Source organism: Saccopteryx bilineata, chromosome 2 (genome assembly GCF_036850765.1).
Source record: "Saccopteryx bilineata isolate mSacBil1 chromosome 2, mSacBil1_pri_phased_curated, whole genome shotgun sequence".
Taxonomy (NCBI): domain Eukaryota; kingdom Metazoa; phylum Chordata; class Mammalia; order Chiroptera; family Emballonuridae; genus Saccopteryx; species Saccopteryx bilineata.
In genome coordinates, this window is record NC_089491.1 from 91,665,138 (window position 1) to 91,691,220 (window position 26,083).

The following is a 26,083-nucleotide window of genomic DNA, read 5'->3' on the forward strand; positions in this document are numbered from 1 at the left end:
ATATCCTGATTTATTGATGTTGCCCCATTAAAAAAATAAAATTATTAAAAAAAAAGAATAGAGATTTTCAACGCTAAGTGAAATAAATCAGGCAGAAAAAGACAAATACCATATGGTTTCACTTATATGTGGAATCTAAAAAAAACCCAGCAAAGAAACAAAACAAAAACAGATGTATAGAAACATAGACCAAAGGTATGGTTACCAGATAGGAGAGTTGGAATGGGTGAAGAGGGTAAGGGGAATATACCATATTTCCCCATGTATAGGACACATTTATAAGACGCATTTTAATTTTGGGGCCAGAAATTTGAAAACAAATATATTACATAAAGTTATTGAATTCGTTTTATTCATCATAAAATTCATACAACTCTTCATCTCTGTCAAAACTCTCATCCATTAGTTTTTCTTCATCTTGTCTGATGACGAATCACTATCTTCAACAATGAGCACAAAAACAAGTGCAAAAAAGCGGGAAATGCAAGTAAAAAAATTTGCAACCACTGTATAAGATGCACCCAGTTTTTAGACTGAAAATTTAAAAAAAAAAATGTTGCGTCTTATACTTGGGGAAATACAGTAGTTAACAATATTGGGATAAATTTACACCACGAAAGATGATTGCCAGAATTAGTGGGGTTATCACATTATAAGGTATAAAAATGTTGAATCACTTTAAATTAATGTAACCAATATAAGATTGTATACCAACCATATTTAAATAAAATAAAATTTAAAAAAATATGGATATTTTCACTTAGTTGACTGAGTTATGCTCTTTTTGTCCTTCACGCAACATTTCTGCTAAATTTCCCCAAAGTTTTCTCATGTGTCATAAAGAGCATATGTTGAGATAACAATTGTGAGTAAAAGACTGTGTTAACATACTCACTATGGAAAAATTAATAATTAAATACCACTCATATCCTAACTGCTGAGGGATAAACATATTAACATTTTCATAAACAAACTTCCCAATATTTCACCAATGTGTCTGTATTTATATATAGGTTTGTGTTTATAAAGATTATACTGAATAGACTCTTCTTAAACTTGCTTACAAACTGAACATACTTTAATCCTCTTCCATGTGAGTAAATAATTTTTTAAGTATTAAAATACATATTGTATCCATGGTATTGATATGTAACTATTAATTCTCAGTTGCTGGACTGATTTCTTACTATTATATATAATGTTACACTCTCTTTAACAGAAAATTTTCTCATCGCTTTAATCACTTCTTTAAGAGGAATTCTTGAATTTCTGGGTCAAAGGATTTGCACATTTAATGAATTAGTTAATTCTCCTCTGAATAGACTGTATCTTCCTGGAGAGATTTAGTAGTTCAAGCGCTGGAGTCAGTCTGTCTGTGTAATCTCAGGTTGATTCCATGCAGCAGAGCTTCCTCCTTACAATGGAATTCACAAAAGTACTTCATGCAACCATGGTGAAGATTTAATAGGTAGAACAAACAAAATATTCATATTAGTATAAACCAGAGAGAAACTCTCACAAATGTTTATTATTATTGTCACTATGTTTTAATATTCTCATCAGAAGCTGTTTTTCTTTACCCTGGGCCTAGATGATAATATTATAAACAACTTATTTATAAATGTAATAGTTATTTTATTACTGAATTACTGATTTAATGTTTTTCTTCAATTAATAATAGGAGTATGTTTATCATATGTGCACTGGCCATCTGTGTTTTTCCCAGAGCCTTGCTTGGTCATAGTATTTGGGCTTACTTGCTGCTACCATTTTTTCTTTACTCACTGAGCTGTGTAAGAGCTGCTTCTATCCTATCTAATAGGACAACAATCTCTTGCTTGTTTTAATGGAGAATGTATGTAATATTAAACAAGTTCTAAATAAAACAGTTATACATTTTTTCTACATTTTTCTACAGAGCACAATTATTAGAATGTGAATCTAGTAGGACAGTTTTATACTTGTATATATCATTTTCCAAATATGGAGTTTTCATCCTGTTTAATTCTCATTTTGTTTCTAATGTCTTAATGTCTTTGACTTAGTGAGTTCTTTAACCCTTTGAGTAGTGAGTAGTTTTTTTCATGCTCACTGATCCCGGGAGTGAGTTTTTTTTCAGAAGATGAAATTAGTTCCAGTTATAGTTTTATTAACTTAAAATCATATTTGTTTGATAAAAAATTTATGGAAACAAAATAAACATACATTTGTCTTTTTTTAATGTTGCTGTACACGTTAAAATTTTTTTGTTATGATTGTATTCTGGATGGTCAAGGGCACAAGGACATACACGAACATTTGTACTACTCAAAGGGTTAATAAATAACTTGTATTGTTTTGATCTCAACCCAACTCCAAAATATTGACATTTTTTTGTCTTTGATAAAGGAAAATTAATTTCTATATTTTAAAAAAATTTTATGCTATTAACATCTTTCCTTCTCTTAGCTACATAAGGCCAAATGCTTCACATTTTTTTAAATCAGGCTAATTCCCTAAATCTTTATTAACATGAAATGTAGTATCAATTTAAGGACAAAATCTTTAGAATCAGACATGTACTCAAATTCTAGCTCAACACAGTGAATTGGGACAAGTCATTTAGTATCATTGAGCCTCATTTTTCTTACATGTAAAATGAATATAATATTCATCTCAAATGAGCAGTCTGAGTGTTAAATGAGATAAAGCATGTGGCAGTTTAGGCGTTTAATACATGATAGTTAAATTTTTATATTTAATTATCAATGTTCTCTAATGAAACTTCAAGTTTTATAGTCATATAAGTTTTCCAGTCTTAGTGAATATCAACAGCAGTCATTCATCTAGTTTGTCACACTTGAAATAATGAACCACCCTCATGTCCCTCTTTATTGAGCATTCCCTCCATCTAATCTGTTGTCAAGTCCCAACAAGATGGTACTTAAATTTGCTTCAGATTATCCGCTGTTCTTTTCCCAATGTTTGTGCAACATCCCTTGGCTGATCTTCAAAATCAAACTTTTAACTGCTACCCAAAGACTATTTCTAAACCATAAATCTAAGTGTGGCACTGCTCAAGTATAATACTTTTATATTTCTTAGAAGAAAAATTAGAAATTATTGAATATGGAAGTTAAGGCCTTTAACAGCATTGCCTCCCTCTGTGCTGTCTCATCCTCTGCCCATTTCCTAGCATCAGTGAACCTTTTTCATTATTTTGCATTGTAGTCACAAACATTTTTGCCATTTCCAGAATATTCTGTTTACACTAATACATTAAAACCTTTGCTCAAAAACAAAAAAAAAATCTGCTTAAAATAGCACTTATTTATTAATTAATTCCAGATTAATGGAAGAAAAATTAGCATTTCTTGAGCTGTAAGTAAATGTCAAGCACATTTAAAAGTTAAAACAATCATGTGAAGTAAATATGATTAGTACCATGTTACAAATAGATGCAACTGTTTGCCCAAGTTCACATATGTAAACAGCAGAGCTGGGATTTATATTCTTTCAAATTCTCTAAAATGTTTATTAGATACCCAGTCTGTGTCCTGAATGGAATATCTTGGTCATAAATGGATTAAAAAGATATTTTTACTCAAAGAAATGACCTTTCATAAGGACATCCATGTTTTTATGAGGCATATTAATGGCATAGTCACATTTTACTGTTTAAATAATAACCTATTTCTGCCATGACTTCTGTCTTTGCAGTTCCTTGTCTGGTTATGAAACTTTGGAATCTACAAGAACCATAATTTACATAATGAAGTAACATCTTTACAATTTTAACCAGCTTAAGAAAAGGCTTGAAAAAATTAGAGAATTGAAATTAATGACCAACTAGGACTCTGGGATTGGTCATCTTTTCTTTCATGTGTATACATCATCATGGAGAAGTGACTGAATGGCTGCTACTTTCCATTCTCCACATGGGGAATTTGATGTGGATAAAAAGCAGACTAAGTAGGAGGAAGAACAGAGATGAAAACTCAAGTGCTTAATTGCTTCGTCTGTTACTTTTCTATCAAATTGTACTGTGTTATTTGTCATAAAATTATAATTATGTTAACTAGTGCCACCCCAATAAAGTTCAATTAAAACACATATAGTTTGAAAACATATATATATATATATATATATATATATATATATATATATAATTTTAATGGGAAATAAATTTTTTCTTGTGACTAAATAAACCAAAAAGAAAAAATTCCCTTGCCCTGCAATTGGCATGAATGCTTCTACTAAGGATTTTGTGATTTAAAATTTAGGGCCCTGCAACCTCCAAGGTGTCCTGAATCAACTGGTTAGAAACTACTAGCATAGCAGAGGGAGCATAAGAAAACAGAACTAATTTTATTAGTTATCTGATATGCCGGCATCATTTAAGTATTAACATTGGTTTTATCATTTTAAAAGATAACAGTGACAACTTGCTTATCTCACAAAATTATTGTAATAAAGTAGATAAAAATAAAAAAAAATTAAAAATAGATGAAGCACTATCAGAGTTTCTGTTATTATTGTTATAGTATTACTTACGTAAACACTCTTCTGTAAATTATGAAAATAAAAATCAGAATAAGGCCTGACCAGGAGGTGGTGCAGTGGATAGAGCATCGGACTGGGATGCGGAAGACCCAGGTTTGAGACCCCGAGGTTGCCAACTTGAGCGTGGGCTCATCTGGCTTGAGAAAAAAGCTCACCAGCTTGGACCCAAGGTTGCTGGCTCGAGCAAGGGGTTACTCGGTCTGCTGAAAGCCTGTGGTCAAGGCACATATGAGAAAGCAATCAATGAACAACAACTAAGGTGTCACAATGAAAAACTGATGACTGATGCTTCTCATCTCTCTCTGTTCCTGTCTGTCTGTCTCTATCTATCCCTCTCTCTGACTCTCTCTCTCTCTGTCCCTGTTAAAAAAAAAAATCAGAATAAGAATTTAGAACTGGAAAGAACTATACCACCATTTTCTCATTCTATAAATTAACACACTAAAATTAAGAATAACAAAATGCCTTACTTGTTATATAATCATTGCTTAAAGTGTTATATAAGAATATAGTCTATTTAATTATAAATACTGACAATTACTTAACCCAATCATTCTTATAATGTTAGCACCTTAATAAAAAATAGTGGATAATATTTAGTACAGGGTGATAAGTATAATCATATGTAGATACTTATATACATTATATAAAATGCATTAAATTAACTGTGCATACATTATCTAAATACCAGAATCCTAGTCCTCAAACAGAATGCACTGATCAGAGATATATTAGAGAGGAAACTGAGTTTATAGAAAAGTAGACATAGATTTTGGTATGCAGATAAAGGTATATATCTAGACATAAGGTGTTTTTTTTGTTTGTTTGTTTGTTTGTTTGGGGTTTTTTTTTTTTTTTCGTTTTTCTGAAGCTGGAAACAGGGAGAGATAGTCAGACTCCCGCATGCGCCCGACTGGGATCCACCCGGCACGCCCACCATGGGGCGACGCTCTGCCCACCAGGGGGCGATGCTCTGCCCATCCTGGGCGTCGCCATGTTGCGACCAGAGCCACTCTAGCACCTGAGGCAGAGGCCACAGAGCCATCCCCAGCGCCCAGGCCATCTTTGCTCCAATGGAGCCTTGGCTGCGGGAGGGGAAGAGAGAGACAGAGAGGAAAGCGCAGCGGAGGGGTGGAGAAGCAAATGGGCGCTTCTCCTGAGTGCCCTGGCCGGGAATCGAACCCGGGTCCTCCGCACGCTAGGCCAACGCTCTACCGCTGAGCCAACCGGCCAGGGCAGGTGTTTTTTTAATATACCAAGAGAGAGAAGCACAGACTAAATAATTTTTCTAAAAGGAATCACACGGATACTAAATGACAGAGTTGGGACTTGAGACTGAATTTTACTAACTCTAGTGTCCTTCATTTAATTTCTATAACACATAGTAATCCATAACAATTTAATATTATATTTTGGACTCTATATTATATTATATAATTAGTTAGTTGACATCAACTTTGGAGAACATTCTATTGTAAATTAAGTGAGAAAAATTATTTAGAACTTGAAAGATGCTGCAATCTCAGATTTAAGGATAAGACAATATGTGATGGACAAAGAATAAAAGGACACTTAAGTGAGATAAAATTTCAGGGGAAAAGGCATAATACATGAAAGATCAAGTTATTTTATGGGAATAGTCTGTATGAGTATAATAAAAATTGGAAGAGAGAGAGACTTAAAGGTCTAGGAAGGAAAGAACTGTAATCTCATTTATTTAGTACCTAACACTGACAGACATAACAAAAATGATGAATGAATTGATAAATGAAATGAAAAAGAAGTAGAAATTCATTATGAAAATCATTCTGGTTGCAAGTAAGATTTTCTGGGCAGAATACAGATAAAGATGGCACATAGAAATTTTTGTAATCAACTAAAAAGAGTAATAATGAAAACCTGCGAGATGCTTGATAATGTCTTTAACCAATTCTCATAAGAAGAGCTGTGAGAAGGATAAACAACATGGCAAGTTTTGGTTCTATTAATTGGAATACTTATAATATATTTAGGTAGTATATTCTATAAAATGTGTACCTAAAATTTAAAGTTGCTAGAATTTATGCACACACATATATACAATGCAAGACCTAGCAGAAAAAAAGCCTAAAATAGAGAAAATATAATTCAATAAGAATATAGAAGACAAAGTGATAATAAAGGAAAATGAGAAAGGATGACCAAAGAGAGAAAAGGAACAGAAGATAGTAACACCCTAGAAGCCAAGAGAGTTTTAAGAAAAAGGAGAGGCCCTGGCCGGTTGGCTCAGCGGTAGAGCGTCGGCCTGGCGTGCGGGGGACCGGGGTTCGATTCCCGGCCAGGGCACATAGGAGAAGCGCCCATTTGCTTCTCCACCCCTCCCCCTCTCCTTCCTCTCTGTCTCTCTCTTCCCCTCCCGCAGCCAAGGCTCCATTGGAGCAAAGATGGCCCGGGCGCTGGGGATGGCTCCTTGGCCTCTGCCCCAGGCGCTAGAGCGATGCCCCAGAGGGGCAGAGCATCGCCCCCTGGTGGGCGTGCCGGGTGGATCCCAGTCGGTCGCATGTGGGAGTCTGTCTGACTGTCTCTAAAAAAAAAAAAAAAAGAAAGAAAGAAAAAGGAGTGGGCCCTGCTTGTTGGCTCAGTGGAGAGAGCATTGGCCTAGTATTTAGATGCCCCAGCTTTGTTTCCTGGTCAGGGCACACAAAAGAAGTGACTATCTGCTTCTCTACCCCTTTGTGTCTCCCTACTCTCCCTCTTCCTCTCCCGCAGCAGCCAGTGGATCAACTGGTTCAAGCGTTGACCCAGGCACTGAGGATAGTTCAATTGGTCTGAGCACGTCAACCTCAGTTGCTAAAAATATCTTGTTTGATTGAGCATCAGCCCAATATGGGGCTTGCCAGATGGATCCTAGTCAGGGTGCATATGGGAGTCTCTATCACTATTTTTCCTCCTCTCACTTAAAAAAAAAGAAAGAAAAAGAAAAGGAAAGAAAAGAAAAGAAAAAGGAGTGATGAACAAACAGTGCCAGAGACTTCAGAGAGACTAAGAAAGAGGAAAATTCATAAGAAACTAGAGTTAACACTTAAAATATTGTTCACAAATTTGAGAGAGCAGTTACATTTGAGTGGTGAGATTTAGTTTTTAAAACATAAATAAAACTTAACAGAGGGGCATCGTATATCTGGTTAAGTGCCTTCAGTATTTCTCTATAACTTTGAATTTGAAGATTATATTATAAATTGTATAGCTGACATGTCCATCTTAATTAACAATTACTGGTAATACACTATATTTACAAGCATCAAAACTAGTTGGTTTATGCTTGCATCATCAAGAATGGATATCTAACCTACTCACAGGTAAAAGTTCTTTGGCTTTTCAAAAAGTTTAATTTTACCCTAAGGAATCATCGAGTCCTCAAGCAGCATTGCTCTTTTGATTTGTACTGAAAAACATCATACTCAGAAGTAATAACGATCAATATGACCTAATGGAAGGACAATTTCAGCATTGTTTAGAACTATATGGAGAGTGTCCTCCAAAATTTGGAGAATATGATGATCCCAAGGCAAGATCAATTTGATATGACTGTAAAAACTATTTCAAAACTCAGCACTTAAATGTCTATTCTCCTTGATAAGAGTTACTTCTGTTCCCTAATTTCTATAACCTCCCCTTAGTGCTAGTCCCAACCTCATATAACTGTAAGGAATTCATTACTATAAATTCAGATTCACTATGGACCTAAATTTTTGAAAATGTAACATTCAAATGTTATAGAAATTGAGATAAGCTTATTAATGTTTCATAGATACATTTATTCATATACACATACTCATATAGTTATAATATCTTGAAATATTCAATTTTAAAGGACAATTTAGGTAAAAGAGAACTATTGAGTTCACCAGTGAGTAGATTAATAGTTCATCTTCCTGTGAGATGGAACATTTAACACTGAGGATAGTCTATGAACTGGATGATTTAAATTCAGTTACATTAAAAATGTTATGAATAAAATTTATTCATTTTCTCCTAAAAACTGATCTTATATCCTATGATTATTTCTCCATTGGGAAAAAATACAGCATTTAAGGGCTTTTTCATAGCACAATTTAAGAGTTCCTATAATATGCTTTGAAAAATGAACTATGCTTATCAAACACATATTCTTCTAAAATGGTAAATATTTTAAAGGAATTTTTATTTTATGTATTTAAAGCATTTTATTACTACAAGTTAATGAACAATATCTTCTGAGTCCATAGTTAGATAAAGGACAAAGTTCTTTTTCCTCTTTTGTAACTTCTTAAAAATTAAAGTTGGAATACAATGCCTGAGGCGGCTCCCAGCCTAACCTGGGTCTGTAGGTATTTGCCTGGATTTGGCCTATCATCTCTTTATTAGTGCAGCTGATAGTAACCCATGCCTCTATCTTTTAAAAAAGTTCTTTACACCACAAATGTGTGCTCCCCATAAAAAGTTGAGGATGTATATTTTAGTTATCACATAGTTTGTGGAAAATCTTGGATGACAACTATAGAAAGCTTTATTAAATTCAGTTTAATATAAACATAAGCACTTACAAAAAATAGAGACAATTCTTATTGGTTCATGTATTTGTTTCTATAAAATAAAAATGACTTCAGGACATGCTATACCAGGAATATCTTTTTCTGACAAGTGAAGTTTACTTTTAATTATCTCTGATACCATTTAGAGAAGTATATGTCACAGATAACTTGGTAAAAATAATGAGGTCTTAATAGCATGAAAACTCACTCTACCTATGTGTAAATGAAATCTTTCTTGCCTCAGAGATGGAATAAAATATCTAAGTTTATTCTAAGACGTGTCATATTTATTGATTTATTGAAACAAAAACCAGTCTAAAATTGGAATTTTTTTTCTTTTGTTGACATTTTGACAAGTATAGGCTACTATAAAAACAAGTTTCATGGAAGTGTGGGATGTTATTTTTATAGATAATGCCAGAGAATATAGTTCTATAAATATATTTATATTTTACAGCATCATTACCATTTATGATGTGTTTATATGGCAATAAATATACAAAAATAAATATACAAAAAATATCTCATTCAATTCTTAGAATTTCTTATGTCTGGAATAAATTTTTGAAAACCTAAAAAAATGTATGTAATGTTTCAATTTTTCCACAGTGTTTTAACAATTTTTATAATGTATTTATTTATTTATTTATTATCAGAGGGCGAGAAAGGGGGACAGAGAGAGAAAGACTTGTTGTTCCACTTATATGTACTCTGACCGGGGATGAAACCTGAACCTTTGCAAGTCATGACAATGCTCTAACCAACTGAGCAACCCTACCAGAGCCTAAAGTATTATATAATGTTACTCTATGCTTTTCTAAAAGCTCCAAATAATTACTAGCACAGTAGGTATAGGATACTTCATAATATATTCAGTATAACAGCTGGTAGGAAACTGACCAGAAAGAGGCATATACTCTGTGAGTTGTCCAAAGCCTTGGGAGACTCAGATAACTTTATATGGTATACCTTTATTATAGGTAACCACTTTATACAATGGAGTTTATTTCTATTCTTAAATAATAACAAAAATGTATCTATTGTTGTCCACAGTGGACTTCAATCTTTTTATTTTAGTATACAATCCCAAAATTTTAGAGACTAAAAGACTATAAGTTTTATGTATACCAGTAGTTTTTAAATATTTGGATTACACAGATCATTAAAATTTGAATAAAATAGCAACAATTGAGGGGGAAGAAAAGAAAGATTGGTCAGCTTTCCATGGAATAAAACACATTTAAAAGAGATGAGTATATTTTTAAAAGTGTGCTTTATTCATATAATGAAATATTATTCAGCCTTTAAAAAGACAGAAAAAGTCCTGCCATATGTTACAATATGGATGGACTTTGAAGACGTTATTCCAAGTAAAATAAATTAGTAACATAAAGACAAATACTGCATGATTCCAGTTGTATGAGGTGTCTAAAATAGTCAATCTCACAGAATCAAAGAGTGGACTGGTGGTTTCCAGGGCTTAAGAGGAGGAGGAAGTGAGGACTTCTTAATCAGTGGGCATGAAGTTTCAGTCAACAAGATGAATAAACTCTAAATATCTGCTGTTATTACCCTATAGTCAAAAATATGTTGTACACTTAAAAATTAACAAGGGTAAACCTCAAATTAAGTATTCTTACCACTATAAAATAAAATTAAAAAGAAAATACCATCAGTATTTCTTATTTTAAAAATTTAATACCAAATACTAATTAATCATAATATAACCATGGAATGAATGATAATCTGGTAAATATCATTTAACTTCCTAAAAATTTTACCATATCAGGTGATTGTTACTCCTATTGTTTACGAGATAATTCTTAACATAACCCACAGGTCTGGCATGATCTGGGCTCTGCCTTCTGATCCAGCATCATCTCTCTCTCCCCTTGCTCTGGGCCTCCAACCTCCCTGACTTTCCTTTTGTTCCTAAAGCAATAGTTTTCAAAGTGAGGCAAAGAAAGACAATGGGGATCACAAAATAGTGATATATTGGGGTGATGGAAAAATATTAGGATTTATTTTCATATTTATCCACACTATTATAAAAGTGTCCTTCACTAATATTTTCAATAATGATTACTCCTTGGTACCTCTGCCAGAGCATCTTCACACAGCGGAGGGGCTCGCTGGGAAAGAGTACATGCTTCCAAACCTTGGCTACTAGACCGCTTTGCTCCTACACTTCTGCCAACTTTCAGGCGGTTGTAATGCTCTACAGTTCCTGCAGCACAGGCTTTCTTTGAAATTAGGTTTACTGGTATTCCAAGGTTTTACAGAGATTTCTTTGAAAACAATGCTTTATATAACAAAATGATGGCCTGACCTGTGGTGGTGCAGTGGATAAAGTGTCGACCTGGAAATGCTGAGGTCACTGGTTCGAAAACCTGGGCTTGCCTGGTCAAGGCACATATGGGAGTTGATGCTTTCTGCTCCTCCCCTTCTCTCTCTCCTCTCTCTCTCTCCTCTCTAAAATGAATAAAAAATTAAAAAAAAACACAAAAAACCCCCAAAATGTTTATAATCATTTGGAAATAAGAAGGACAGCGACTATCAACATCATAATGCCCAAAGCATGTCTAGTTAGAACATGGAAAAATGCTTACAAAAATTATTGTATTTAAATCTGAATTTCTAAGTTTTCCTTATCAAAAAAATGGGCTGAGGCCCTGGCCGGTTGGCTCAGCGGTAGAGCGTCGGCCTGGCGTGCGGGGGACCCGGGTTCAATTCCCGGCCAGGGCACATAGGAGAAGCACCCATTTGCTTCTCCACCCCCGCCCCCCCTCCTTCCTCTCTGTCTCTCTCTTCCCCTCCCGCAGCCAAGGCTCCATTGGAGCAAAGATGGCCCGGGCGCTGGGGATGGCTTCTTGGCCTCTGCCCCAGGCGCTAGAGTGGCTCTGGTCTCGGCAGAGCGATGCCCCAGAGGGGCAGAGCATCGCCCCCTGGTGGGCAGAGCGTCGCCCCTGGTGGGCGTGCCGGGTGGATCCCGGTCGGGCGCATGCGGGAGTCTGTCTGACTGTCTCTCCCCGTTTCCAGCTTCAGAAAGAAAAAAAAAAAAGAAAAAAAAAATGGGCTGATATTTCCTGTCAAATGCTTCTCTTCAATTTTAAACCTACTGGTTATTTTTTTAAACTGAAAGTGCCTAATCTCTTTGCGGTAACTGTGATTTTTTTTTTAATGTGTAAACAACTAATGACACTTGCTTTTAAAGGAAATTCTGTTATTAATAGAGCTCTTTTGAAGAGAAATAATGGGAAGTTTTTCCATCATTATGATGTAGATGCTGAAAGTTATATGATTGCATCACCTACAAATGTTTTCAACTCTGCACACTTTATGACCATGGAAACAATATTTCCTAATCTTTAATTTATGAGGATTTTAGATTAATTTATTAAAAACAGAAGACACTGATTAGCTTGCCAGACAACTAATTGATGCCAGTATACTGTAATTTTTTAGGAAATTTTTAATAAAAATGTTTGCCAACTCGATAAATGGATTTAAAAGACCTAAGTCATAATTTGGTAAGTTTAGCTAATCATGCAATTTCCTTATTTAGATTTGCTATTTTTTTGTGGATAATTACATTTTAAAGCTAAAATAGCCATTTATATTAGTCATCAAAATAAACTATCCATAAAGCAAAGACTTAATCACCGTATCACAAAGTACCAAAGCAAGATTTTTAAAAATAAAGATAAATAAGTTAGTCACAACCAACAGTGTTACTTTTTTGTGAGACTAGAAATATTTCTGTACCATTCATATAACATTTAAACATTTATATTTTTTGTATTATATGGGAAATATAAATACAATTGTGAATGTATACTATTTATAAATAAGCAAATCAATAGCCTGACTAGGCAGTGGCACAGTGTATAGAACGTTGGACTGGGACACAGAGGACCCAGGTTCGAAATCCTGACGTCTCCAGCTTAAGTGCCAGTTAATCTAGTTTGTGCAAAGCTTACCAGCTTGAGCACAAGATCGCTGGCTTGAGCAAGGGGTTACTTGTTCAGCTGTAGCCGCACAGTCAAGGCACATATGAGAAAGCAATCAATGGACAACTAAAGTTCCGCAACGAAGAATTGATGCTTCTCATTTCTCTCCCTTCCTGTCTGTCTGTCCTTATCTATACCTCTCTGTGACTCTCTCTCTCTCTCTCTCTCTCCATATATATAATAAGTAAGTAAATAAATAAATAAATATTACAGTGATCAATTTTTAACATTAAATTGTAGTACATGATCAAAATAAAATCAGAGACCAGTGCTCTCATGGGCTGTGCTTTCTCCTACTTCAGGACATTATCCATGTTTTGCCACTTGACTGAAAAGTTCTCAGCTGCCTCCTTTGGTCTCTCATTATCATTACTTACCTTCTGTTCATCCATATCTCAGTTTAAATGACAATTCCTAGAGAAGCTTCATCTGATCTTCAGAAATTAATTATTATACTCTCCTGGGGTTCTTTCTGTCTTATCTTTATAGTACTAAACACAATATGTAAATTTGTATACATTTCTCTCATTATTTGTGTACTGTCTCACCTCCCAAAACAAAGAAAACAAAGAAACAGAAAACCAAAAACAAATAACTAGATTTTTCCATCATTGCAGCAGTATTCATGGTGGCAAAGCCATGGAAACAACCAAAGTGTCCTTTAATAGGTGACTAAGTAAAGAAGATGTGGCACATATGTACAATGGGCTACCATGCTTCCGTAGAAAAAGATGAGACACTGACATTAGCAACAATATGAATGAATCTTGAGAATGTCATGATAAGAAAAATAAGTCTGACAGAAAAAGAGTCACATAAAAGTAAATTCCACTGGTGTGTGGGTTATACAGTGGTGGGTATAAGTCGGTTTACATTTGTGAGTACACCAAGCACAGAGTTTATTATTGTATAATTACTCATTAAATATTGTATTATTTTCTATACAAACAACTGTAAACCTGCCTTCACCAACCCCTGTATATATTATATAATGGACTACTACTCAGCCATAGGAAAAGATGAAATACTGCCCTGTGTGACAACATGGATGGATAGTGAGAATACCATGCTAAGTGAGGTAAGTCTGAGAGGAAAAGTCAAGGACTGTATAATTTTGCTCATATGAAGGATATGAAAGTGAAAGCAGAAAATGAACATACAAGAAAAACAAACAAAAACTTATAGACATAGAAGTATGGTGGTTACCAGAGGGCGGGGGGGGGTGTTAAATATAAGATGATGGAAGATAGTTTGACTTTTGGTGCTGGGCACACAATGCAATATACAGATGATGTGTTATAGAATTGTACACTATGAAAACTATGTAGAATTGAAAACTATGTAATTTTATAGACCAATGGCACTCCAATATATTTAATTTTAAAAAGTAAAATGGCAAAAACCACAGCAATAACAACGAGGTTCTCAGGTGTAAGAAGGCAGAGTCCATGCATCCCTGGTGGCTAGCAGCTGCTAACATGTAATAGATATTCAAGGAACATTCTAGTCATGTGAGAATGAGTAAAATGCCCTTAAATCTTTATTATAAATAAATAATGAGGCAAGAACTAGTGTTTAGGAATTATAAATTGTATTTAACTTTTTATTTTTACAGATAATACAATTAAAATCTAAAGAGATGAAATTATTATGCCTATTATATTAAATTACTAACCTATTATACTGGTCTGGGACAAGAAGTTAGGTGGTCTTATTTTCATCCCAGAGTTATTATTAATACTGTCACTTGTATCAGTTTTTACATAATAGTGACTTCTTGGGACTTTTTCTTTCTTTTTTTTTTTTTCTGCTTCCAAGTCAGTTATCAACTTTGCCATACCAGAAATTGTGTACAATGCAGGTTTTGTGGGTCATTAAACTTATACAATTCTGGGGATCCTCTTTAAGCAAATTAAAATAAAATTATAAATACAAAATGGGATACAACATTGAGCTAGTACAATGGGTGATTAAATATACTGGATGTAATTTGCTTCAGCAAGAGGACTAGAAATAAATTAACTAATTATTCTACAAAAAAGTAACTAGAAATTGTGGATACTATCTTTCTAAAATAAAAAATCTGCAACTCAACCTTCACCTCGCTCAATCCTAGTAATGACTGAGGCCATGACAAAGTTGCCTGACTTGGCTTGAAAAGACCTGTGATAAAAAACAAATTGGAAAGATAAGAGACAGTAATCTTTACTTTTGCTTAAAATAACTTACTTTTGTTGCAAACTTTTCAAGATATATGATCATATAAATACATTCTTAGAGCCTCTACTGTGACCTTAGAAGAAAACAGTAGAAATGAGGAACTTTAAAAATTAAAGCTCTATTAGCTTTGGGCCCTGGCCAGTTGGCTCAGTGGTAGAGCATCAGCCTGGCATGTGGATGTTTCAGGTTTGATTCTTGGTCAGGGCACAAAGAAGTGCCTATGTACTTCTCCCTCCTATCCCCCTTTCTTCTTTTGCTTCTCTCTTTCTCTCTCTCTTCTCCTCTCCTCCTGCAGCCATGGCTTGATTAGACCAAGTTGGCCCTGGATGCTGAGGATGGCTCCATGGTCTCTGCCTCAGTTGTTAAAAAATGGTTCTGGTTTCAATGGAGCAACCACTCCAGATGGACAGAGCATCGCCCCCTAGTATGATTACTTGCGAGGTGGATACCGGTTGTGGCATATGCGAGAGTCTGTCTCTGCCTCCCCTCCTTTCATGAAAAAAAAAAAAGCTTCATAAAAAATCATTCTTCTGGTTATATCTTTTGTATAATAGCTCTTGAAGTAGGCTCTCTTTGGCCTCTCCATTTCCACATATTTGGTATTGTGTATGCTCAGTAAATTGAGTTTATTAAACTGACAGGTCCCTAACACCATCTTGCTAGCTAGCTCACTATTTTCCCCACCCTCTTATTGATTTATTTATTGTGGTTTCTCTCCTTTGAGATTTTGTTCACTTTTAGAGATAGAAAAAATATGCTTTGAACTTAGGACATTTAAAAGCTTCTCCAGAGAGCCTTTTCACCTGAGTCAAGTTCAAAACATTTATTGCTCTTATAGCATGAAATGGCTCACGAGGGTATTATTCTTAAAGCGCAAATGCTTCCTACATATACTATAGTCAAGGTGTAACATTTACTTTTCTAAAGAGTGCATGCACATTTCCTTACATGAGGAAGGAAGTTAGAAGTTAGAAAGAGCCGAAAGATAAGGCAGATTGATCTATAGTCAGCAGGTGTCCCTCTCATTCTACAGTGTTTTCAGATTCCTAACTCAATGCTTTTATCCAACTTATTTCTCTACTCACTTTTATGTCTTACATCACTGCTTATTGTATTTTGACAATTTTTCACAATCCCTGGGCTCATTTCTTCTCCTATATTCACTTTAATGAAATAGAGAGCATTGGTTTTGGAAATACATTCAGTATTTATTAATTCCTCCTTTACAGAAATATATATGTATACTCAGCTCTCTGACTTGGACTGTATACCCCATTCAAACAGTCATTTCTCTGTCTAGTCTTCTTCATATTGTCTAGCACAATGTCTTGGATAGCTGAAGCATTAAATAAATTTATGTAAATTTAAACTGATTTGGACTATCTTTTATGATAACTACTTATTAGAATTTAAAAAGATAGCATACTACCACTAAGAGAAAGAACTATTATGGCTACTGATAATAATTATTATTAATATTATGACAACTTTTATTTTGGTAAATCCTCTCTCAGGGGACATCTTTTACTTAACTCAATAATTAAATACATATATATATATATATATTTTTAAATTGAACTGTTTAACTATAACCATATATATGCATTCATAAAAGTTAGGAGCCTTCTCTGTCAAGTCTTGTCATCTTGTTTGCCAACTCTCATAGCCTTCTCTTTCAAGGGCAGGGAATAATAGAAATTACAACTATACTCAAAATTCAAGAAAGAAAATATATGTAACCTTAATTAGAAAATAAATTAAGGCTTCTAGCTCAATATGACAGGGTAGTATCACTCAAATATTTCCTACCTTCATCCCAAATTTTCACAGAAATGATGATTGTAAAGGCAAAAATAACACACCCATACAAGTGCTAGATACTAGCTAAGAGTGCCAAGCATAGATTAGAAATTCTATGAAAAGTGTCTAATTGATGATTGGATAAAGATGTGGTACATATATACAATGGAATAGTACTCAGCCATAAATAAGAAATATTGTATTTGCAACAACATAGATGGATCTTGAGAAAATAATGCTAATTTTGAGTCAGACAAAAAACGTTAATAACCATATGATCTCACTCAAATGTGGGTGAAAACTGAAAATATAAAAATGAACAAATAAGGAAAACAAACAAACAAAATCTCTTATACACAGAAAAAAATATGATGGTTACCAGAGGGAAGGGAGTGGAGGGGTAGTAAAGAGTAAAGGGAGTAAAATATATTGGTGACAGAAAATGTTTTGACTATCTGTGGTGGACACACAATGCAATATACAGATCATGTATCATAGAAATGTGCACTTGAAACTTATATAATTTTATTAACTGACATTACCCCAATAAATTTAATAAAAAATTAAGACATAGGAATAAAAGTGTTTTTACAAAGCAAGATAATCCAAAGAGTTGATGATACAAATAGGTATAAAAAAATCAAGCTTCAACTTCTCAAGGTCAGACACTAAATTTCCTTCCCTTCATATACACTCACAGAGCATTTACTATTTTCATTGTTTCATGCTAAGTGTCAATAGAAATGAGAGCAGTTGACTTTGCAAATATTATCATAGTAATTAATTAAAATACTTTATCTTTACAGCATCCTTATAATGCTAATGTATTCCAATTTTATAAATGAAAACACAACGAGGTGTAGAGTTTATAAATTGAAGGGATACTCTTGAAGAATATGCAACGTGACTTCTACCACATTTTTCAGGTTGTCAAGACAGTGAATGTGAGAGAAAATGGATGACCTGAGAATAACTCATGTAAAATAAATTGATAATAGTTGATGGTATTTTGTCCCTCTTCTCTCTCTCTCTCTCTCTCTCTCTCTCTCTCTCACACACACACACACACACACACAGTCACACACTCACACTAGTGCTAACAGTCCCAGCAAGAGCAACCTTGAGTTGTTTCTGTAGGGAAAGGAAGGAAGGAAGGAAGGAAGGAAGGAAGGAAGGAAGGAAGGAAGGAAGGAAGGAAGGAAATTATGTTTCTAATCATAGGTAAACTTTTTTTTTCTTTTTTTTTTGGTGAGAGGAGGGGAAAGAGTGAGGTAGATTCCCACATGCACCCTGACTGGGACCCACCTGGTAATCCCATCTTGGGCTGATGCTTGAAAACCAAGCTATTTTTAGTGCCTGAGGCTGATGGTCTCCAACAGAGCTATCCTCAGTGCCCATGGTCATGCTCAAACCAATCAAGCCACTTGCTGCAGGAGGAGAAGAAGGAGAGAAAGGGGAGAATGGGGGAAAGCAGATGGTTGCTTCTCTTGTGTGCCCTGACCAGGAATCAAACCAGGGACATCCATACACCAGGCCGATGCTCTAACCATTGGGCCACTGGCCAAGGCCATAGGTAATCTTTTAATATAAGAGTTCTTAATGTATTTGTCACAAACAGATTTTAGAAAAATACATTATTCTATTGTTATTCAGGATCAATTTATTATTCATTATTTTAGTTTTAAACTGCTGTGTGCAGTTTAAAAGTCCACTTTGGGTAGAAAATTTGTAGAATTTGGAAGATATATACTATTTCTCATCGCAGTTGTTCTTCAGTGGGCATGATATATTTCTGTGCAGCAATATTGGAGTGAACCCCAAATTACCCTTTTCAATCTCTTTTTCTTTCTCAGGCTGCCCTTGGCATCTTAGTTTGCAATCTTCCTCGTACTCTCCAGACTTCTGAGACTATAAAGCATTTTGTTCTCTAAGGTGTCTGTTTTGTTTTATTTCTTATTTTTGGATAGTTCTCAGGAGAGTTTAGAATCTTTGAGAAATAAAGATAATAAAAAGCTAGTTTGGACTTGGGGTCAAATATTTCTAAAATAATTAACCTTCGTACTGCCTGATGACATCGGTTGGCACAGTTGTTTTGTGTTCTTATGCTAACAAAAATATTGCTCTATCTTTCCTATTACTACTTTATCACTAAAGCTCCCATCTATTATTCATACATGAAATAGACCTTAATTATGAGAAATCATATCTTCATTTTCAAGTTCCATAAATTTGTAGCCCCATCCTCCATCAAATCCCCCCGAAATGCATAAAGAGAAAAGAGTAAGTAAGTAAATTTTTCCCCCATATATATGATCATTCGATTTTTTTTAAGTGAGAGGAGGGGAGATAGACAGATTTCTGCATGTGCCCTGACTGGGATCCATCAGATAACACCCCTGTCTGGGGCCAATGCCTAACAGAGCTATTCCTCAGTGCTTGGGGCCAAGGACTGGCTGTGAGAGGGGAAGAGAGAGAGAAGGGAGAGAGGTAAGGGGAGAGAAGAGATGGTCATTTCTCATATGTGCCTTAACCAGGGACTGAATCCAGGACTTCCACATGCTGGACTAATGCTCTATCCACTGAGTCAACCAGCCAGGGCTGATCATTCAATTTTTGACTTTCTATTTTATAACTCAAGACAGTTACTACTCAAGAAATATTCTATACAATGTTAAGAAGAAATTGCTTCCACACATGTTTGAGGGTTTATATTGATACATATGGAGGGTTGTTTTTAGCAAATATTACTTAGTAATATTTGCTAAAAATGGTACACTTTCTTTTGATTTCTGAAATGTTATCAGTATAGTACAACTTCATATTTTGTATAGAATTTGGTGCTAACACATGCCTTCTTGTAAAAGAATCCTTTATTACACAATTAATTGAACTCCAACTCATGTGTAATGATTTTTTTTCAGCTCAATTTTCTAGTTATTATTGATTGCTCACATTTTGTACATATTGCTTATAATAAGGAATGCTTGGTCAGATAATTACTGTGCTAGATGCTGGTAAATGTGGCAACACAATTAATTTTATAGAAAATTAGTGTAATATCCCATCTCAATTCATTACATACCTATTGGATTCCCTATGGAAACACAAAAGGTCAGACTCGGCAGGTGTAAGAATAATTCTAACACTGTAATTGCTTTTCTATTAGTTTTCATCACTTTAGAAAAAGGTGGTTAAGAATTAAGTGTGCTCTTCATCAAAATGATTAGGCTATTAACTGCAATCTCTTTTTGAGCTTGTTTTTATGATTATCTGATAATTCAATTTTTTGCTATTTCTGGGGACATTTAATTTAAAAGCTTTATCCCACCTCTATAAACTAAGCAAAGTAAACTAGCTCCAACTTTTAAGTTAATTAATTAAAAAAAAAGCTCTGCTGATTTTTTTCTTTGTATTTCAGATGCATTGAAAGATAATAAATTTCTTAACAAAAACAAAGCTTTTTTCCCCAGTAATCACTATATTTTTAATTTTCATAAATGCTGTAGTGTTAGTCATATTGTTTTTCTCATTATAATAGTCAATACACTTAAAAAATAATTGAATGTGAAAAATCTCTGCATAAAATTTTCCTAGGAGACACATATTGCTTTGAAAGAAGCTAATATCTAAAAAGTGTATCTGGATTAAAAAATTTAGATGACTAGATTTTTATTTTGATCATCAGTTTCTTTTTAATAATAAGTTATTATAGTACAGTTAGTTTCTCTTTTTAGATAGTGTAACAGTTTAAATATATCTCTTTTTTTTATATGATTTCAGCATTAGAATGAGTTCCACTTAGAATGAAAACTAGTTTATCTGTATAAGTTGAAAACAATTTTGTATTGGTTTTATCTGTATACAGAATCAAAATGGAATTACATTTTGTGGGTTTCAGTGTCTGTAGTATGGAATGGCTAAAGCTAAAGTTAAGTTGCTGTATTTGATAAGATTGCACATTTGCTTTGTGTCTACTAACTGATGTTGGTTTAAAATAAAGTTTATTAAATTATGGTTTCTACATGTTCAATGGCTCTCATTGATGATAAATGCTATGAATATATGCATAAAAGCCATACCATATCAGTAAGAGTGCTTTTCCCTCTACTTTTCTTTTCTCCTCTCTTCTTATTTTTTATTTATTTATTTTTTTTGTGTGTGTGTGTGTAGGATTATTTCTGCTTTGTGTGTGATTAAATATACCTCTTGATTTATATTTGTTATGAAGAAAAAGTTTTCTGGATTTTAGTATCTCACTGAGCACAAGTTTAAATATTAAAATAATAATAGAGTTTCATGTTCTTCTAGGAACTCTATTTTTAGATAAAAGGAAATCACACATATGCTATAGTGCTATCCAAGAATGTGGTTATCCTTTCGTAAACCAAGAGTCTTTATTCTCAAGGAGTAGGACAATAGAAGCAGTTATGTATTTAGTATGTATTTAGTACTTTGCATTCCTTTCCATCTCTCCCCTCAATCTAGGTTATTTTTTCTCTGTCAATAGAAAAATGGGCATTGTAGGAAAAAGAATATTAAGCTCTCTGGCTTGGCTGCTGTACTACGAAGTGGGTGGCAGAATAAATCAGAAAATTTATTCCTAATTCTACTTATATTTTTTATTTAATTTCTTGTTGTCTCAGAATTTGACCTGATGCTATTAAGCTGAGAATGAGAAGCAGGAGCTCCTAGTTCTAAAGACTACTACCCCCAGCGCAGGCACTATCACTACGTACCTCCAAACAGGATTTACAGTAAACTAGAGGTTCAATGAGGAAGAAATTTATTGAAATAAGAAGTTGAGGAATTGTCTCTTCCTTCAGCTGTGGGAGCAAAAGACTCCTCTTTTTCTCCTCAACTAAGATAGAGAGAAAATATTCTAAGGAAATCACTCCCTAAACTTGGGCTGCCTACAAGGAGTGAGGCATCCTATTTCTTGATTGGATGTTTATTAAGCTGCTAATCCTTGTCCTTGTCATGTTGCTACTAGAGAGTAATGCAACAGAGTTCTTAATCCCCAGCAATAGAAATGTTAAACCAACCAAGAAATCAATGGCTGTCTCTTACCTCCATAATTTCTAATGTGGAGGATTAGTTAGAGGTGTCTGAATTTGGCAGACTAAGGCAAGAAAACTCAGCAAGTGGTGGTATTACCCAGAGTCCTAGAAGTCTTAAAAACAACTGACTCAAGAGGACTGGCTAGTAAGGTGAGGGGCTTTAGCAGAAAGATGCTGGTGTTTTATGCTGGGGACAAGAGATGGAACGGGTTGTTAAATGGTCAGGCAAAAGACACATCTAAGGGTCAGAGAAAAAAATATGTGAAGATGCCTGCAAGAAAACAGGCATGGACAATAGTCTGAAAAACAAATAAATGGACCTTGAAATAAAAAGTCAACTATTGGATTAAGCCCATGACGGGAGAACCAAGAACCACATTAAAATAAACACTTGAGGCCCCGGCCAGTTGGCTCAGCGGTAGAGCTTCTACCAGGCATGTGGAAGTCCCCAGTTTGATTCCTGGTCAGGGCACACAAGAGAAGTGACCATCTGCTTCTCCACACCTATCCCTCTCCCTTCTCTCTCTCTATTTCTCTCTTCCCCTCACACAGCCATGGCTGGAGCAAGTTGGTCCCTGGAGCTGAAGATGGCTTCATGGCCTCTCCTCAAGTGCTAAATTAGCTTGGTTGCTGAGTAATGGAGCAATGCCCCAGATAGGCAGAGCATAGCCTGGTAGGGGGTTTGCCAGATGGATTCCGGTTGGGGCACTAGCAGAAGTCTGCCTCGCTGCCTCCCAACCTCTCATTTAATAAAAAAATAAAAATAACAATAAATAAACACTTGACACATAGAGTCCTATACCCTTCTTTTTCCTAGTCCTTCTGCCTGTGGTCCCAACTTTGTACCATTCAGAAGCAGAAGACGGGTGAAGAAAGAAATAGAAAATTTAACTAAATGAAAAATAAAATCAAGTTTATGCCTATCTTTCTCACAGGCAAGTGTGCAAGCCAATAGTCAGGTCTGAGCAGGGCAAGAGGGAAAAGCACCGAATAAGGCTGGAAGTTGAAGTTTTGACTTAGAGCACCATGGATATAGTAACAGGGCAGACAGAGATCTGATCAAGATGCTCTCCTGAGATAGTCGATCTATATATTACAACATGTGTGTTGTAGGCATTGTTGGAGAAAAACAAAACTAGTTTCTCATTATGCCCTACCTGATTCAGCCTAATCATACACCAGTTCCTCCTTTTGGACATAATCTTTTTTATCTTCTCATTTATTCCTTTGTCTTTTGGTAATAGTCCTGGTTTTCACATTAGTGTTCTTTCTGCTAAAATCTCATGTTTCAAGGAAAGTAAACTCCTTCCCTGACCCTAAAAATGAGGCACATTGCCTAGGTCAAATGATTTCAGCATAGCTCATCTCCTGGACACAGTCTTACCTCAAAGATGGACAGTGAGGAGATGTCTGTGACTTAGGCTCCTGGGTCAGGTTCCATGCTAGAATGGCAGCTGCAAGGGTCTTGAAAGCCCATCCAGTTGCACCTTCTGATCCCCCTGCTCCACTGATTGTCTAGCACCCAGGACTCCTCCTTCTGGCCCTCCACCCAATGGAGTGTCCTGCCCATTGGACTTGTATGTGTGCTTCTCCTATGTTTGGATCCATAAGATGTCAGAAGATTTTGTTTTCCTTTCTCAGGCAAAGGTTAACAGAGAAATTGGCAAAAATAATTAAATCCCTTTCTCTAGAAAAATCTCAGAATACTATCAACTCAACTGTTACAGCGCTAGTGATTTGTGTCATCAGAAATTGCTTGATTTTACAAAGAAAATCTTGCTGAAGAAGCTGACATTTGGTTCTGGCTGGTTGGCTCAGTGGTAGAGCATTGGCCTGGTGTGAGGCAGTCCCGGGTTAGATTCCCGGCCAGGGCACACAAGAGAAGTGCCCATCTGCTTCTCCACCCCTACCCCTCTCCTTCCTCTCTCTCTCTTCCCCTCCTGCAGCCAAGGCTCCATTGGAGCAAAGTTGGCCCGGGCACTGAGGATGGCTCCATAGCCTCTGCCTCAGGTGCTAGAATGGCTCTGGTTGCAATGGAACAATGCCCCAGATGGGCAGAGCATCACCCCCTGGTGGGCGTGCTGGGTGGATCCCTTCGGGCACATGCGGGAGTCTGTCTGACTGCATCCCCATTTCTAGCTTCAGAAAAATACAAAAAAAAAAAAAAAAGAAGAAGATGACATTTGTTTATGTTTTCACAAAGTGATAAATATCTGGAAGAAACAGAAGGCACTCAGCATGGTTCTGAGTGTGATTGAAAACAAGGATAGCTTCAGTAAGATCCCCATCACCAGCCAGAACAGTCAATACTTTTGGGGTATTTCTACACAAATTGCATTTCCATTAGAATATTACTCAATTCAATACTCTTTATATGGTAGCAAATCAAAATAATTCCATATCTTTTGAAGTGAAGCTTTGGGAGCTTTAATATGAATTGCAAGGTAGAGAACATAGTTAAAGACGGTTATGAAACTGCTAGAATCTTTATGATTTGTATTATATTACCTCTCTCAAAATAGAAGTTGAACCAAATGTAAAATTATCAGAACAGCCAAGACAAGTGGTTTATATATCAACCAACTCTGTCATGTGAGATTTGAACTTTTCAAAAATATAGTGTAAGCCACCTTGAAATTCTATACAGACAAAGACAGTTTACCCCCCCTTTTCAAGTTTATGTCACATTAAGTAATTAAAATTTGACAGATATGACTTATTGTGGAAATGATGTTTCTCTGAGAAAAAGAGACAGATTCTTCAAATGAGTGTGTTTATTCACAGCCCCCTCCCATGGCAAGATATGGAGTAGCACTCTGGCTAATTGGAGTAATAGGTTGCCCGTATAATGTCTTATACAATATTTTGAGGAGAACTAAAACAATGTATCCTAGAATGTAATGGGACAGTTGTATTTATCTGTATAAGACTTCGCAGGATATACCAGCTGCCTGGAAGCATGACAGCACCACCTGCAAGGCTCATGATAGTTGAGCACCAGGCAGACAACTAGAACACATCAATCCTGCTGTGGCTACAGAGATCTCGGACACCTGGAAAAACCAAATGTGGACTTTGTATTTAGTCAGAAGGGATGGCAATCATCCTTGGCACCAAACATTTTCTATCTCCTTTTCATAATTAACAATTCTGTGTAGAATAAACAGAATATAAAAACTATATATCCTTAAACCTCCTAAAAGATGGAACCACATGTATTTAACATATATTTTAGAGTTGTTTTCACTTATTTTTAAACAATGGTAGTTTTGTTCAACTTTTTTGTACTATTTATGGTAAACTCCAGAGGCATGGAAGTGTTGAATTCCTACAGGTAACCATGCAGTTTATTTTATACTTCTGATTAAAGTCGACAAAACATTTTCTCAACAACGCTGAGAAACTTTGCCATCTCTTTGTTATTTGGAGATCTTCCATGTTTCTTTAGTAACGACAACTGTTATAAGATAGTCTCTGTTTACCAGTGAATGACTAAAAATAAAACAGAAAAAAAATTGCCTCATAAGGTTTAGTCACTCACTTTTAAGCATCTATTTCCATTGTCTTAGCTTTGCTGTTAATGTAATATTTAAATTTTTTCTTGCAAAAGTTTGCTACAGGTAGTACTATATAGATACCTATAATTGTTTTCTGAATGTGTTTGTGATTACTATCAGAGTTTTTCTGTGTCCTGACGCAAACATTTGAATCAAAATTTCTAGGGCTGGAGCCTAAGAAACTTACCAAACAACCTTTCCCAATTCAGGGAACCAGTGTCTGACGGTAAACGGTGCTATCAAATTTGTTGAAGTAGCAGAGAGATATAGAGGTTTTCCTTTTCACATGTTAGAAGGTCAAATTTTCTAGAAGGGGCAAATGTTCAGGCTCCATGCAATTAGAA